This window comes from Denticeps clupeoides, chromosome 15 (genome assembly GCF_900700375.1).
Source record: "Denticeps clupeoides chromosome 15, fDenClu1.1, whole genome shotgun sequence".
Taxonomy (NCBI): Eukaryota; Metazoa; Chordata; class Actinopteri; order Clupeiformes; family Denticipitidae; genus Denticeps; species Denticeps clupeoides.
The window spans coordinates 18,504,279-18,516,697 of record NC_041721.1 but is presented as its reverse complement, the minus strand read 5'-3'; the positions used below and the strand labels follow the sequence as shown (position 1 = coordinate 18,516,697).

General features: G+C 44.9%; 1 long non-coding RNA gene across 1 annotated transcript; it reads right to left on the bottom strand.

Moving 5' to 3' along the window:
* Window positions 1–496: 496 nt before the first annotated feature.
* On the bottom strand, window positions 497–9,834 carry LOC114764887 (uncharacterized). The gene is made up of 3 exons (XR_003742562.1): window positions 9,802–9,834; window positions 4,215–4,301; window positions 497–526 (listed from the first exon to the last, which is right to left on the bottom strand). It is a non-coding gene; the product is annotated as an uncharacterized LOC114764887 (long non-coding RNA).
* Between the last annotated feature and the right edge of the window lie 2,585 nt (window positions 9,835–12,419).

Below are 12,419 nucleotides of genomic sequence, written 5' to 3'. Positions count from 1 at the left end.
CAATTTTAAGTTGGCATTCCAGTTTTGGTTGGCCTCTCCTCTTTGATGCAGCACGTCCTCCTTCTGTTGTAAGCCAGACCACCATTTGTAGTACTTATGTTTCAGTTCTTTGTTGTCCAACTCTCTTTGCTGCATCGTGTCTTCCCTCAGTTGTAAGTCAGCCCTCCATTTCTGGCACTCAGTTTCCAACTCTTTGCAGGACTCCTCGTATTGCTACAGTGAGTTCTCTCTGTGTTCTAAGTCGACATTCCTGTTCTTAAGGTCACATTCCACCTATAGATTATCCCTCTCTCTTTGCTGCACCACTTCTTCTCTCAGTTTTAAGTAGGCCTCCCTTTTGTTGCACTTTTCTGCACTTTCTGGGATTGTGGCTCGAGGATGACCACGACTCGCTACCTTCTCTGTGACGACCTTTCTGATTGGTCGGACTGCTTTTTGTTCTGTCATGGCTAATATTCAAATGATGAAAATATAATGCATGCTCTCTTTAAATACTTTTTGGAATGATGTCCTGCATTCTGATTGGCTGTTGAAAGAAAAAAGTGAATTTCTCATCAGGTTAGAATTTAGTTCTTTATTAGACATAACAACACATAACAAGATATTCAAGGTCTCTGTTTTAAGTCATCCCTCCCTTTGTCGGACTAATGTTCTAACTCTTGGTAGGCCACCTCTTTTTGCTGCAGCGCGTCCTCCCTCTTTTTTAAGTCATCCCTCCATGTGAAACACTCATGTTCTAACTCTTGGTAGGCCATCTCTCTTTGATGCAGCACGTCCTCCCTCTTTTTTAAGTCATCCCTCCATGTGAAACACTCATGTTCTAACTCTTGGTAGGCCACCTCTCTTTGATGCAGCACTTCCTCCCACTGTTTTAACTCGGCCACCTTTTTGAAACACTCATGTTCTAACTTTTGGTAGGCCTCTTCTCTTTGCTGCAGTATGTCCTCCCTCTTTTTTAAGTTGGCCTTATATTTGTAGCACTCATGTTCTATTTCTTGGTCGGCCTCCTTCTTGTCAAAATCACATACTGCCTTTTTCTTTTCCTGCTCTCTTTGCTGCAGCACGCCCTTCTTCTTTTTTAAGTCGGCCTGCCTTTTGTAGAAGTGTAACTGTCTAAAATCTGTACTTTCTGCCACTTTGGGATGGAGATTGCCAAGACTCAAGACCTACTCTGTGTGTTCCGTCATAACCGTGGAGTCTGAGGTTTTTTTATGTTCTAACACAGACATTTTGTCTAATATTCAAATGAAGAAATTTACAACACACTCTGTTTAAATACTTTTTTGCATTATTCTTTTTTTTGGCTTTTGAATTCTGATTGGCTGGTTAAAAATTAATATTTCTTTATTAGAATGTATTGTATTAGGATTTTCCCTGATAGACCAGTACAAAGTAGCACATAATGCTGACAGAAATTTTTTTAACGGTTTTAAATCAGAAAGCGTTCAATGGAATCCAGTGCAAGCAATTGCCTTCAGATGTCACCTAATTAAGTTGGCCGACCTTTTTGTTCTTAGAGTTTTTAATATTATTGGGTCTGTCAGGAAGACAGACCATTTATTATTGTGCTATGAATGGCAAAAAAGAACATGTCTCACGTTAAAGACCGCCACGCGAAGACCGTCAAACGTAAAGAAACAACGGAGTGGTCAGGCCGAAGGCCTGACCACTCCGCACACGATGATATATTTTTTGTTTTGGTAGGTCGTACGGCCCGGCCACAAATCGTGTTAAAACGTGTAAAAAGTACCGTTTACCATCGTGCCGGGAACGCGTTTTTGGCTCCCCGAGGCAAACCGTTGAAGCTAGCGACCCGAAAATCGAGGCGAGGCCGAAGGCCTCGCCGAGTCTTACGATCCGACGTATGGGACGAGTCGGTGGCACCAACGGGGGTTTGGAAAACCCGGGAAAAGCCGGAAAACCGGGAAAAAGGCAATAAAAGGACACGTCTTACGTCCAAGGCCGCCACGATAAGACCGTGAAACGCACAGAAACAACGGAGTGGTCAGGCCGAAGGCCTGACCACTCCGCACACGATGATATATTTTTTGTTTTGGTAGGTCGCACGGCCCGCCCACAAATCGGGTTCAAAGCGTAAAAAGTGCGGTTTACTGTTGCGCAGAGGAAGAGGTTTTCAGCTCCCTGTGACCAGCCATAAAAGCTAGAGACACGGGAGTCGAGGCGAGGCCGAAGGCCTCGCCGAGACACACGATCTGACATATTGGATGTGTTGCTACCGCCAACAGTGGTCAGGAAAACATGAGAAATAGGGAAGAAGGCCAAAAAGGCCATGTCTCGCATTTGTGGCTGCCACGTTAAGGCCGTGAGACGCACAAAAAAAACGGAGAGGTCAGGCCGAAGGCCTGACCTCTCCACACACACTGACGTATTGGTTGCTTCTTTGGGGATTACAGGAGGGCCACAAATCGCGACCAAAACATTAAAAGTGTGAAAAAATCTGGTTTCCAAGAATTTGCGATGAAACGCTTCACAGCACACACACGACTCTCGTATCAAATCGTGCGGCTTGTCGTTACGCACGGTTTGACGTATGGCTCGGCTCGGCCAGATTTACGGTCCGCGCGCAATTAGCCAAAAAGCGTTTTCGGAACGCGTTTATTATTCTAGCCCAAAATTGGACTTTTTTGGAGTTTGCGTCCAGACGGTTTGACATACAAAGAAGATATTGATGTCGTCTCGTAGATCTCGCCAAGGCCGACGATTTGACGTATGGTTTATCGCCGTCTGACTTACGGATCATGCACAAATTTGGGAAAACAAAAAAGTGTAAATGCGCGAAAAAAGTTTATTTATTTATTATTTATTATTTCAGCCTTTTTTCGGCAATTAATGCGGGTCGTACCGAAGCACGCACACCCGCGTGTTATATATCAAAAATTAGAGCTTTGTTGCGTGAGGTGTGCTATTACTTTTATAAGCGATCGGACTGGGCCTGGCCGAGCTATTAACGCTGAAACAGGGTCATTTCCCATTGGAATGTATTGATCGCTAGTTTTAGCATTGGTAGCATTTGTAAAAAAAAACTTCTTTGAAGTGATACTGCAGTACCACATTAAAGAATTCCCATTTTACAAATTACATGCCCGCGGCTGTGACCAATGCCCGGACAGACCCATCAAAATTTCCCCTGGAATTTTGGCTTCTAGTTTATTATTATTATTATTTATTATTTCAGCCTTTTTTCGGCAATTAATGCGGGTCGTACCGAAGCACGCACACCCGCGTGTTATATATCAAAAATTAGAACTTTATTGCGTGAGGTGTGCTATTACTTTTATAAGCGATCGGACTGGGCCTGGCCGAGCTATTAACGCTGAAACAGGGTCATTTCCCATTCGAATGTATTGATCGCTAATTTTAGCATTTGTAGCATTTGTAAAATAAAACTTCTTTGAAGTGATACTGCAGTACCACAGTAAAGAATTCCCATTTTACAAATAACATGCCCGCGGCTGTGACCAATGCCCGGACAGACCCATCAAAATTTCCCCTGGGGATTTTTGTTTCTAGTTAATAGTATTATTATTGGCTTGGCAAAGCTAACATATTGTTCTTCGACTTTCTTCTACTTATCATTATTGATGAAATCAGAAAAATGTTTTATTCTTTAATTTATTTTTCTTCTTTTTTATTATTGAGTTGGCTGATGACATCAGCAAAACTTTTCCTACTTTTATTTCTTCTTATTATTATTCTTCTTATTCTCCACTTGATTTTGTAACAGCAACTAGTCCTTGAGCTTACATTGTCCAAATTTCACACACACCTTTGGCTCATAATCATCTGCTTTTTTAAGCATTTGGACATTTCAAATTTACAGTTGAAGTATTCTCCTGAGCATAGCCACGCCCATAAATCCTCTTGGTAAAGGCTAGCTGTGTGAATGGGGTGAAACCACGCTCACAAACAGTCTGCGTAAAGAGCCAGAGGTGGCCTAGCGGTCAAGGAAAAAAAAAAATTTCCACTAATACACCTCAACAGAAAACGATGGTTACATTAATAACGTCTAATGCATCAGTGATGACGAGGGTGGTATGAGTTTGAGGATTTTTCTTTTTCTCTGTTTTGCCTTCTCTATCACTTTACTTATTTAAGTCAAATTAAATATAAAATTAAACAGATGCAAAGTGGGTGCTGGCAGAGGCCGGCAACCGGCAGCCACTTCATATAAACGCTGCTGCAGGTGACCTCACCTGTCACAGACGCTCAATGTGGCCTCCAGTGAAACCTGATCACACAAAGCCGGGAACTCCGCAGGGTTAATGTGCGGCTCAGTCATTCTGTCACGAAAACAAGGCAAGACAGTACAGTGAGCACCTGTACGTGATAATGAAAACCCTGGTGCGGAGAAAGCACAAGGAGGCCGGTGAATTTCCACATCCACGGATGTTGAAACTCGCGTAAAAAACAGGAGGCAGGGAGGCAGGACAGGAAAACAGGCAGGGAAAAGGAACTTGTGAAAGTGGTGGTGAGTAGAACTGGGTCAATTAGTCCAAACAAAGGATTCCAATGACTGAGCGATCTGGGAGCGGCCATCTTGTCCTATTTAAAGGAGCCGCATCACCTTGTTTCTATTGCACTCCTGGTCACGTGACGGAATCATGTGACAGAGTTCTTCCTTGTCTTACATTGAAAGGCCCGAAATAATCCACACCAACCCTAGTGAATGGTGGATCATCTGGCGTCACTCGGTCTCATGGCAGGTCCGCCATTAACTGTCTGCCCACTGCTCCATGCAAGTAACAGCACATCACACACCTTGAGACAATCCTTCTGATAGCTGTGTTAGCACTTGTGATCCAATACCTTAGCTCAGCTCTTAGCTCAGAAAGCATATGGTTTTGGGCTCCGTATCCAATATTTTCATGAATCTGGCAGAGAATCAATTCAACAATCGAAATGTCTTTAGACAATACAACAGGCTGTTTGCAACTTTCTGGCATAGCAGTACGACTAAGTCTTCCTCCTACCCGCAACAAACTGTCTTGCAAAACTGGGTTCAGCTTGTACAACTGGCTACTGCATTTCGCAGTCTGTCTCTTGGTCAGAGCTGTGATTTCTTCTGGAAATTTTTCCATCTGACAGAATTTGAGTATATCAATTTTGACATCCAAATTATCAGCTGAATTCTCTGAGTGCTTAAAGGTTCTCCTGAATCTTTCCATCTACTGCTGAATCACTTGATCACTTTTTTCTTCCACAGTGCACAGCGCTTTATGTCTTGGCCTCATTGCTAGAAGGCTCTGAACTTCAGGAACCATACCACCACTCGTTTCAACTTAATCCATGAGGAGAAATGATTGATCAGCTTCCTGAATGGATTAACATCTTCCAAGATTTTTATAGAATTCACTTTTTTTTTTTTTTTTAAACCGTTTTTACTGTAGCTCTTTACTGACCCTTTGTACAGCAGTAACTATGACCACAGAATAAAGTTCACCTTAGTAGTCAATGTAGCAGCAGTTAATGCCATGTGTGGAATAGTAGGTGTCCTCAGTGGTGCCACTCTGGACCTCCCAGTGTTTCTCACCATTAGTATTTCTCAGCCAAAGATAGCGGATAGCCATACGTTTCCTCATTTGCATACGCAAAGTGATGTAATTGCGTTGACGTGCAATCTCCAAGTCCACATCTCGCCACCAAGAAGTGCTCTAAAGCTGGCAGGCTCGATAGCCAATCTGACAATTGTACCTTGACGTTCTCTGGTAGGTCATCATCCCATCTTACTTTCAGTCTGCACAGCATGTGTGTCGTGACCGTAAGGTTACTTATTGCTTCCACTTTGTCCACCCCAGACACAGGCAACACGCAAAGTATAATTCAAACAATACACTTTATTTAATATTTAAATACCAGACAAAATGCATGTTGGGGGCGTAGGAGAATAACACTGCCAGGAACGGTTACACCTCACTAGTACTGCCGGGTTAAAGCCACCCTCCCCAGTACACACAGCAAATCGTGACAACAATTCAGAGCACACATACAAACTCACAATTCATCAGAAATCACACCAAACACATGTTTTCAAACCGCAAGTGAAGCACCACAAATGCACATTTTAAGAGGGTTGGGTGGGTAATAAAATCAGTATGGTGACAAACCAGGCTGGTTATGTTAACCCCCATACACACAGCATTACTAATTACCTAAAACATACCTATGTAAAAATACCTATCTAATAAGAAAAGATCTTAAAAATACTGGTCGGCTCCCCCCGACCAGTATGAAAACTAGTCTACCCAAACCCACGAAACGAATGGTCGCACGAATTGTCAAACCGGAAGTGTTCACACGTCGGTCTCCGCGCGCTCCACTCCGCTGCTGCGCCGGATCACGCAGTCCAGGATCCCGCGAACACGCCCACGTCGCCCTCCGGAATACTCTGCGACAAGCTCCGCCCAGTTCCCCGGCCAGGCAACAAGCTCCGCCCAGTTCCCCGGCCAGGCAACAAGCTCCGCCCAGTTCCCCGGCCAGGCAACAAGCTCCGCCCAGTTCCCCGGCCAGGCAACAAGCTCCGCCCAGTTCCCCGGCCAGGCAACAAGCTCCGCCCAGTTCCCCGGCCAGGCAACAAGCTCCGCCCAGTTCCCCGGCCAGGCCGAATGAATGAAAACGCAACAAGAGCAGGCGCCGTTCCACTCTGTCCACGCTTCCTTCCCTCGTCGGCCGCCGTCGCTATACGCCGATCCCGCTGCAACACAAACACCGTCGGGCTGCTAGATGGAATGGTTCAGGTCCACATACAATAACGCGTTAACCGGAAATGACAACTCCGACGTCCCTTTGCGGGGTACTTAGCTCGCGTTGTCGGTTACTGGCTGTAGCGCCGCTGGCCGCTCCGCCTCCACTACGCCGCCGGTCACGGTCCGGCTTCTGGTCGCGTCGCCGCAGTTCGCGCCGCTGGTGACGTCACGAGACCCGGTTCCTCGTCACCGTTCTCTCCGCCCCCCTCACGATGCAAGGTGGGCCCGATTTATCAGGCATACAAACCTACCCACAACCAATACCCAGTCTCCACCAATTAGTCCACCAGAGTCATTGAGAACCAGGCTGATTCAACACACCAGTCCCTGGTAGGAACATAGCCGGTTATTATTAGTGTTCATTTAGTCCAGGACCCACCAAACGAGCACCAGTCAGCAAAAACCAAAACACATTACAACCAACAACACCGCACTACAAGCCACAGTACTTGACATTTCCAGCATCATCTAATCTGGCAGAATCACAGGCGCCAGTATACCTAGTGGGTCATAAATTCATGATAGCACTCTCTTTGTCCTCTCTTTGTGTAAGGTCTCTCTCTGATGTTAATTTTGAATTTAAAGGTGTCCGACTGGACGTCCCAGGCCTCTTTCTAGAGGAAGTTTATCCTGGTCCATCCTGGAATGTTCTCATTTCACCTGCAAGCTCAGACTCTAGAACTTTGTCATTGTTACTAACCCATTGTTTCAGTTGTAATCCTCCTAATGCACAAATCTTGATGTCTTGACAACAAGGTCTTGACAAAGTGATGTGAAACAAAATTCAGTGAACAAAGGCAATACTTCTTGTTTTTTGTTTAATTAGGTTTTGTTCCTTTTTTCAGGTTGTTTTTTGCGAACATTTACGAACATTTCTTGCTCATGTCTTCTCAATTGTTCTGATTAACCTCATTAGCCATTAAGGCAGCTGGTGCACCTATGGCGGGTTTGTATGTAATTGTGTTCTGCTTCTCCAGTGATTTTCTTTTGGCAATATTTAAGCCGAAATTATTATAAGGCACAGGATGGATGGGAAGTGTCAGTGCACAGCCATTTTAAGATCTCTCCAGAGATGGAGACAGATTTAAATCTGGGCTCTGCCTGGGCCACTCAAGGACATTCAGAATTGTCCTGAAGCCACTGCTTTGATATCTTGGCTGTGTGCTTAGGGCCATTGGCCTGCTGAAAGATGAACTGTCTGAGTTCAAGAGCGCTCTGGATCAGGTTTTTATTTAAAGGATGAGGTAGAAACCTTATCACACATGAATCATCATTGTACACGAAACTTTATTGCACATGGAATAGAAATTGAATTGGGGGTGGAGATTTAATGTCATTCAGTGGCAACAGATCTTTTGATGCTCAGTGGAGTGTGGTCCCTGTTTTCTTCTGAAGTCAACAATCATTAATTTCCTTTTGTCTATGTTAAAAAACATATTGTTGACTTTACATCAGTCCATCAGTCGTTGAACCTCCTCTTTGTATGCTGACTCATTGTTCTTGCGGCATTCAAGTGTCCTTATTGTCTAGGTGGGTGAGGGGCAGATGCAGGTTTCACAATGACATCACTTCTCTTTCATGACCAGCCTCTCGAAGCACTTCATCGTGATTGGTGTAAGTCATTAAGAAATGACACTGAAGACTTTTTAGGCATGATGGTGGCCTTGAGACATGTTGGAAAAATGGCAGTGCTCAGTGAGATGTCAGTAAGGACATCTGCTTGCTGGTCTGCACATTCTCCGAGCATCTTCCAGGGATGTTGTCTTTTCTCGTGTGCTAATAATGTTAAGGGTTTTCCTCACGTCCGCTGTGGTTAGACACAGCACCTGATCGCTGGAAGGAGAGTTGAATTTCTTTGCAGTCAGGTTGGTCCATCTGTTGAACCGTGCATAAAAGTCATTCATTGCATCTGGTCACTGTTACAGGCAGAGGCTGTTCTCCTGTAGTTTCTGACTGCCTGCATGCCCTGCTACATGCACTACGTGTTCTGGATGTGGTTGTGGATTTTCTGCCTATGTGCACACTTTGCTGCTCTAATGGCTGGAGACACGGTGGCCCTAAGAAGAGCGAGGGCCAAACTATCACCCTTACTGAAAGTGGAGTCTCGAGCTTTGAGCAGTTCACGTACCTCTGCAGTCATCCACAGCTCCTGGCTTGAAGCTCCCCCAGAAATGAGCCACACCACTGTGGTTTTTGATGATGGTGTTGCTGTTGTAAGTGGGGGGCACAGTCGTGTGTACAGCGTGAAGACCAGGGGGCTCAACATACAGCCCTGAGGAGAGCCAGTGCTGATGCTGATTGCTGAGGAGATTCGAGGGCCCACCCCTCCCTGACCCTTTGTGTTACAATTTGTCAGGAAGTCCTTAATCCAAAGACAGGTGAAATATGGGAACAGCAAGATGATCAAAGAACAGATAGAGGAAAACATTTCACAGTTGTCATAGAGGAAGCACAAGGTGCAAATGCAAAACATCATTGTTTGAAATAAAAAAAAAAAATTAAAGAGAGAGACAGATTACACACCAATCTCTGAGGGAGGATGGTGTGAAAGGCAGACCTAAAGTATATAGAACGGAGGAGTGAGTAGCTCCCTTAATGTTGGGACAGGGTAGCATGAAGAGCAACAGTTACAGCATCCACAGTAGACCTGTTGGCCCTAAATGCAAATTGGTGTGCGTCAAAGGTGAGAGGGATGAAGGGCATGATATGACTCTGGACTCTGTCTCTTATCATGGCCACTGGCACACCATCAGGGGAAGAAGCCAAGGTCAACTAGTATAAAGACACCACATCCCACATCATCCTTGCACGCTCATTGTTTGGTTTGCCTTCGAAACCGAAATCGTCATCACCTCTGACAGACCAGCCACAGATGTGAATGACCCACGTTCCATCCACGACACAGAGATCCTCTTTGCCTCTGACAGTGCAGCCGCCAATGTGAATTACCCACACCACCCACGACTTCACCTATGCCATCACCTGCCCCAGCCTAGAGAGGCCGCACACTCAGCAACACAGTGCAACTTTCTCTCACCTCTGAGTGCTCTCCCATGCTCCAGACGATGACATGCGTCCTCCCCATACACGGCTGTGTCACAGAAGCGTCCTTTACTTCCTGCACGTGTGCCCGTGAATCTCTGACAGCACTTCATCAGCACTGGGGTGAGCACTACTGGGCGATAGTCATTCAGGCCGTTGCTCTGCCAGCTGCACTGCGCAGTTCCTCAGCAAACGTCCAGGAACGCCATAAACATTCCTGGGGTTAAAAACCTGGAGCAACCATCTCACCTCATAATACTCCACCTTAAGGGTAGGGGTGATGTTGATGTGAGCTGCTGCTGCTTATGTAACAGCTGCTTCGGGTGGCTCCACCTTAAAATGGGCAAAGAAGGGGTTCAGCTCCTCTGCCATTGAGGCATCACCTTCTGCAACTCCATGACTGCTCCTGTGATGTGCTGGACTCCCTGTCATACCTCCCTGCTGCAGGTTCCTGCCCAGGTTCTCCTCAAGCCCTCTTCACCCTCCTGGCACCTCTCTTCAGGTTGTTTTGTGCCATATTGTAGACAGCCTTATAGTCAGACCTGAAGCTGGTGTTCCTCTCCTTTTGCAGCCACTGGACCTCCTTTAGGATAGACTGGTTCTGGTTAGGATAGACCTAGCCGGATATGTTTCTTTACTGTCACAGTGTCATAGCACACTACACTGTAGAATTCCAGGTCAGGATGTTCAAAAACGTCCCAGTTATTCCTGTCAAAGCAGTCCTGCAGCTGCACAGAGGCATCCTCAGGTCACATTGTGATTGATCGTGTGATTGTTGGAGCAGATTTGCAGACGGGGGTGTATGCAGGAATCCACAACAGTGACATGTGGTCAGACTGGGCCAGGTGTGGAAACTTTTTAGCTCTAGCTCTAGCCTAGCTTGATGTTTGTTGATGTCTAGCAGCACACTTTACTTTTATCTAGTTCTTTCTTGAAGCTGACCATGGAAATCAAAGCCTATGTGATGAGTCTGTCTGCTTACTGGCCCACCAGGTGGCGCCATTTCCTTGTTATGTCTTGTCGTTAATTTAGTTCACCTGTACCTTATTCACTTGCTCCAGGCCGTATATAAATGCTGATGGACTTTTTAAATGTGTTATTTAATTTAAAAAAATTATCTTTTGCATTTGCACCTTGTGCTTTCTGTGTGACAACAGGTTCGATTGCTGGAAGCCTCACTTCTTTGGGAATAGTGAACTTTTTTTTTTACACTGGGCAATGCGCAAAGCTCCCAGGTAGCTGGCCTTCAGTGCACACTTGGACAGCATACACTCATTCCCAAGACATGAATCCAATTGAGCACATCTGGGACATCATGACTCATCAAGACTCCCAATCCTGACCTCCATGGGTTGATAAATTTTGATATCCATCAATATTTTTTTTGCTAAATAAATCATTTTGTTGTCAGCACATTCAACTATGTAAAGAAAAACAAGAATATCTAATTCATTCACATCTAGGATGTGTTCTTTTTATATTCCCTTTATTTTTTGAGCAGTGTATGATGTATGGCAAACCTTTTCCATGCTGAAGGAAGTGATATGCAGCTAATATAGCCTAGAAACATTGGAAACCGTATATTGCAATTGTGGATCTAGTGACCAACCACCGTAACAATGTGACAATCATTCCTTTGCAAATGTGTGGTTCATAACGTATTTGTAGTAAATTAACTAGTCTGCGCTTGTTGTGTAACACGTTATTTCTGCAAAATAAAATTTTTGTGTCTTGTCCAAGATGTATTTCATCTCACAGTTTCAATTTAATCTGTTGTCTAGTACATTCTCTTCCCCCACAATGTGGTCAGTGGAATAAGGCTCTCAGCACTTTGAAATAATTGTTATTGTTGCAGTCAGTTTCTGTGGTTGTTTCCCTCTTTTATGGACCCCTGGTCAATCAGTCACAACTATAGCTGCACGATTAATCTAATCGCAATCGTAATCGCGATGTCAGTCTGTGCGATTACATGAATGCAAAAAGCTGTGATTTAAATGATTAGTAAATGGATTGAATCAGCAACATATCACTCATTCTCTCAAAGTTTGCGAGCTGACTGAAGTCTCACTTCATTTACATTTACATTTACAACATTTATCAGACGCCCTTATCCAGAGCGACTTACAATCAGTAGTTACAGGGACAGTCCCCCCCTGGAGCAATTTAGGGTTAAGTGTCTTGCTCAGGGACACAATGGTAGTAAGTGGGATTTGAACCTGGGTCTTCTGGTTCATAGGGGAGTGTGTTACCCACTAGGCTACTACCACCCACATGACTTTCGATTCGGAGACCTCAGATTCATGACTCACATAGACATATGAGTAGATGCCGCATGACGAGCTGCATCGTACGTCAACGTCGCCGCCATATTGCGATAGGCTCTGCTGTGGCGTGAATCATATACGTCTATGGAGAGAAGTGCATAAAAATGCCTCACTCTTGTGCTGCTTGGGGCTGTACAAACCGCTGTACGCTCCAAACCAGGGATTACATTTCATAGGTAAGGCTGGACAATTGTTTTGAATATATTTGGCCATTATAAAATCCCGTTTTATAAGTCTTAACCTTAGCTAAGCTAGGCTAAGCTAGTGAAGCTATGCATTCCTGTGTTCA